Source organism: Myotis yumanensis, unplaced genomic scaffold, assembly GCF_028538775.1.
Source record: "Myotis yumanensis isolate MYYU_CA2020_CCGP unplaced genomic scaffold, mMyoYum1.0.hap1 SCAF_3, whole genome shotgun sequence".
In the NCBI taxonomy this organism is placed as follows: Eukaryota; Metazoa; Chordata; class Mammalia; order Chiroptera; family Vespertilionidae; genus Myotis; species Myotis yumanensis.
The window spans coordinates 129,623,622-129,629,335 of NW_027223754.1; positions in this window are offsets into that span (position 1 = coordinate 129,623,622).

The following is a 5,714-nucleotide window of genomic DNA, read 5'->3' on the forward strand; positions in this document are numbered from 1 at the left end:
CAAATACAAGAATCCCATGTCTTTGTAAATAGAGGTAAGTTCCTTTGAATTTTTATGTTCTCTTTCAATTTTCCTTCCCAGAACCATACTGTGGGCATTATTGAAATCAATACACTAGCATTCATAATATAATCTTAAAGACTGTGTAAAACATATTTTCATTAGTAATACTCTGATATTAAATTACATTAATTCATACATGATCTGTAATTTCCACTCTTCATAAAAATCCTATTTTGTCTTCATATTCCACTTTTCTTCCACCTCCTTTGTAACATTTATAGTTGTTAGTATTGCACTGGCAGCATATGTATATTTCTTCCAAAATGTCAACAGTATATTTGGAGCTCTGAGAAGTTCATCATTGCTTCATCCAAATGAGCCATAGGCCACTGAAGTGATAGTTAGATTCATTTTAATTCTTTTTAAAAAATATTTCTAAACATCACCATCAACTTTTGTCATTACTTTGGGATCTCTTTGAAAGGAACTAATAAGCCTGTCTCATAATATTCATTAGTAGACTAGCTCTCTGTGGTTCAGTTAAAAGTTTTATCACATCAACAAATTTCTCATCACTTACTTAGATATCAGATACATATAGAAATGATATTTTCAAGGTGGATTTTTTTTAGAGAAAATAAACACACACACAAAGACACATCACTGTGTCAGTTTTCTATTCTGACCACTAAGGACATATTGAGAAAAGCTATTCCAAGGAGCTAAAAAAAATGACAATATTTTATTTTGCTAGCTTTCTGTGAACATTTATTGAACACCTACTGTATGCGTGTTCTCTGTTGCATTAAGTGCTAAGAGAGAACAAGAACATAGCAAGTGATTATTTGCTAAGTAAAGCAAAAAATGAAATTATAGTCCTTGTCCTTAAGAAGAGTTTATAGCACCACAGGACATATTGGATATGCACAAAACAACAGTGATATGGACCCTCAAAAAAATTGAGTGAGATAAAAAAACAAAACACAGCTCTGGCCATGAGGCTCACTTGGCTGAGCGTCATCCCATGTGCCGAGAGGACACAGGTTCCATTCCTGGACAGGATACATGCCCGGGTTGTGGGCTCAATCTATCCCCAGGAGGGGGTATGCAGGAGGCAGAGGGTCAATGTCTCTCTTTCTCTCTCTTTGTCTCCCTCCCCCTCTCCCTACAAAACACACACACACACACACACAAAAACACAAAAACAAAAACAAACAAAAAAACAATAAAAAACATATTAAAAGGGAATAAAAAGGTACAAAAAAACTGACATGGACCATCAAAAGTGTAAAATTACTTTTCCTTGAGAGGGGCCATAGAAGATTTCACAGAGGAATTAGTGTTTCAGCATATTCTTGTGTAGAATCAAAGTCACACTAGCTCTTCAAATTTGAAAATGACCTCAAATAACAACATAAAGGATTTCCTTAAACTTCAGTAGATAACTAGAATTTTTTAAAAAGTTTTTGAAACGTCACTTAATGGTTAGAGTAAAAATATCAAACTTCATTTGGCTAACTATAAGTAATTATAAATTATACTTATAAATAGGCCTAACAGGGATTCTAACAGTGAGACACAATCTGAAACTAAAACTAAAACAAGGCAACTAGTCAGGAAAACCGTTGTTTAAAGTTCAAATTTCCAGGCATCACTTGTTATGACTCCAAAGAAATGATGTATTTTCATTAAATATTGACATGATATGGATTCAGACTCTACACTTTTGATTACCAGAATTTTAGTCCGGCTACCACTACAACTTCTACCATCAAATATCTCCTTTCATTAAACACACTCAAAATCTCTGCTATTCTTATCTGGCTGCTCTAATATTCCTTCTATAGCCGATCACTACTCCTGGGCACAGGCCTTCCACAATGGTAACAGCAGGTGCAACAACCTTCTCACCATGCTGGCTTCTCTCCTTTACTAACCTTTCCCTAACTCTGTGCCATAGTCCTGGAATCAGTCTTTTTCCAGGAGCACTGATATCAGAAACAGCCACTTTATTCAGGGAAAGGAAATTTGTTCCTTATGACTCCACTGGGACAACTAAGTTATACAGACCTTATTTTATTTTTTTACTAAATTTTATTGAGATTTCATGTGTGGATTTCTATGTTACAAAATCTGTATATAGCACTATGTGCCCATCACCCAAAGTCAAATCTTCTCCTGTCACCTCATATTAGGACCCCCTGCTCCCCCAACCCTCCTACCTCTGGCAACCACCACACTTCTTTTTGTGTTCATAAGTTTCAGTTTTATATCCCATATATACAATGGAATACTATGCAGACATAAGAAAGGTTAAAATAGTGTCATTTGCAACATGTTTGGACCTTGAGAACATTATTCTAAGTGAAATAAGTCAGACAGAAAAACTAAGAACCATATGATTTCACTCATATACAGAGTGTAAAAGCATGTTTTGTCACTCAGTCTAAACCTTAGGAATTGGTGGTATACTGTACTGTACATAATTGTATGACCTAGACTCTTATACCACTGGCAGCACAGGTTTGTTTGCACCAGCATCACCACAAACACATGAATAATGTGTTGAACTACATTGGGATGGCTATGACGTAATTAGGCAACAAGCATTTCTCAGCTCCTTTATAATCTTATGGAGCCCCCCTCTTAGAGGTGGTCAGTCTGTCATTAACAGAAATGTCGTTATACAGTACATGGGGATAGTTTCTGTTAAAATGGCAGTACCATCCAATTCCTTTTCAGTTTCTCCTTTCATTCAAAGTTAAAGAGAAGGGCAGAATTATATTTTCCTTACTCTTTGCATTTTCTGTTCCCAAACCACTGTGAAAAATATATTAAAAAATACGTACAACGTATCTTCTCAAGAGCAAAAATAAGTAATAAAGTCATAGGGCACTTAAAACCCACAGCTTTAAAATAAATATATTCTTAAAAAACAACCTTTAAAAGTGAAACTATTAAAATAGTAACTAATGTCTCTATAAACATACAATGTCGCTTAACTTATTGGATATCCAGCTTTAAACATCCACTTCAGTGAAGATATTTAATTTTTTTTATTAAATCTTTATTGTTCAGATTACATTTGTTCCTCTTTCCCCCCCCCCATAACTCCCCTCCTCCCAGCTCCCACCCCACCCTCCGCCCTCACTCCCTACCCACTGTCCTCATCCATAGATGCAGGATTTTTGTCCAGTCTCTTCCCGAATCTCCCATTCCCCTTCCCCCCCAAGAATAGTCAGTCCATTCCCTTTCTATGTCCCTGATTCATTATAATCACCAGTTCATTCTGTACATCAGATTATTTATTCAATTGATTCTTAGATTCACTTGTTGATATATGCATGTTTGTTGTTCACAATTTGTATCTTTACCTTTTTCTTCTTCTTCCTCTTCTTACAGGATACCTTTCAGCATTTCGTATAATACTGGTTTAGTGGTGATGAACTCCTTTAGCTTTTCCTTATCTGTGAAGCTCTTTATCTGACCTTCAATTCTGAATGATAGCTTTGCTGGATAAAGTAGTCTTGGTTGTAGGTTCTTGGTATTCATCACTTTGAATATTTCTTGCCATTCCCTTCTGGCCTGCAAAGTTTCTGTGAGAAATCATCTGACAGTCGTATGGGTATTCCCTTGTAGGTAATTGAGTCTCTTTCTCTTGCTGCTTTTAAGATTCTCTCTTTGTCTTTTGCTCTTGGCATTTTAATGATGATGTGTGTTGGTGTGGTCCTCTTTGGATTCCTTTGGTTTGGGGTTCTCTTTGCTTCCTGGACTTGGAAGTCTATTTCTTTTACCAGGTAGGGGAAGTTTTCTGTCATTATTTCTTCAAATAGGTTTTCAATATCTTGCCTTCTCTCTTCTTCTGGCACCCCCATAATTCGGATGTTGGTATGCTTGAAGTTGTCCCAGAGGTTCCTTACACTATCTTCGTATTTTCGGATTCTTTTTTCATTTTGCTTTTCCAGTTGGGTGTTTTTTGCTTCTTTGCATTTCAAATCTTTGACTTGATTCTTGCGCTCCTCTGGTCTGCTATTGGGTGTCTGTATAATATTCTTTATTTCAGTCAGTGTATGCTTAATTTCTAGTTGGTTCTTTATCATAGCATCGAGGGTCTCATTAGTTTTCATGAGGCTCTCATCAAGTTTATTGGCTGCTTCTAGCACATTATTACAAGCCCTCAAAAGTGCGTTTTTTAGCTCTATATCCTCCATTTCTGTCATGTTTTTTTGTCTCTGCATTTTTTATGCTTTCTTGGTGCACACCCTTGTGGTCTTTGTGAGCAGTCTTGTTCTAGTTGAGCCTTGATTGTTGTAGTTAATACTAGAGGGATTTGACCACCAGGCCGACTGGCTGTGAGAATCAGCTGTGGGAAAACTTCTGTCCTCTGGAAAGGTGCTAATCTAGCCTTTGCCTGAGGCGATCCAGCAAATGGCTCTGTGCAGGGCTTGGGCGGGGCGGGATCAACAGGGCGGGCAGAGGGAGCAGTTATGGCTGCTCTCAGTCCCGTTCCCAGAGGCTCTGCTTCTCAGAACCCAGCAACGGCTGCAAACCTCGGAAAGAAAGCTGCCCTCACGTTTCAACTGATGCCAGACAATCCCGCTTCTCCCGTTTGAGTCTGAGTCCCTAGAGACTCGCCCGGATCTGGAGCTCAGAGTCTGAGACTCCCTCCTGATTGAAAATGACAACCGCACCCTCAGCCACCAGCCCGCTTTGCGTGCGCACCTCAGTACCTTTATATTTTCCACACTGCGCCTCCTCTGAGCCTCGGTATGCTGTTGTCTTTCCTTCTAGTTGAAGAGTCTCTCCTCAGCCAGCCTTCCTTTGGTTCTGGCTGATGTCCGTTCCGTCTTTTAGTTGTATTTTTGAAGTGGTTGTTTGCGGCAGCAGTCTCCGGTGTTTACCTATGCCGCCATCTTGGTCTCCTCTATTCATCCATTTTTGGAATGTTTCTTTCCATTTGGGTATATTTTTCTCTCAGGCTCGACACAACAGCAAGCCAAGTGGCCAAGAGCAAAGATATTTAATTTCATTTCTTTTAGCTTAAAGGGCCACAAGCATTGTGTGTTCCTTCTTTATTTGTTTTATTGCAGGAGGTATCACCTTGTTTCTCAAAGGTACTATTTATCTTAAAGATAAATACAAACTGAAAATTCCTGGAATATCCTTTCATTTTAAGAGATTTTTCTATTTTGTGATTAAGACTCTCTTAAAAGTTGTAGGATTCAGATTCAATTACAATCCCGAACTGAGTACTGAAAGAAAACATACAAAATGAATCCTAAAACCAGGCTTTATCTAAACAAAGCTGAGACAAGGAGAGTGGAAGTTCAGGAACATCAAGTAGAAGAAGGGACAAAAATATGTGAGCAGGAATCCCACCCCTAGGAGGTTTTATGTTTTATGACAACAGTTCGGCCATGAAGAGCTGCAAAATATACATGGAACTGTGATGCCCGAGTACAGGGTGGCTCCTTAATCAGAAGAGATGGATAGACAGAATGGGGTCCTGATTATAGGCAGCTCAGCTATCATGGACTGAGTGGAATTAGCCACAAATTTAGTGTAACACTTTGTTGTCCAAAGTTTTGATTGGTTCCAGATCCATACATGAAGCTAATCCATAGGCAGAAATTGTGCAGTATAGCAAGAATCCAGGAAGATCAAGAAACAAATATATCTTCTAATGTTAATATTCTGAATTAGTAGTCAAA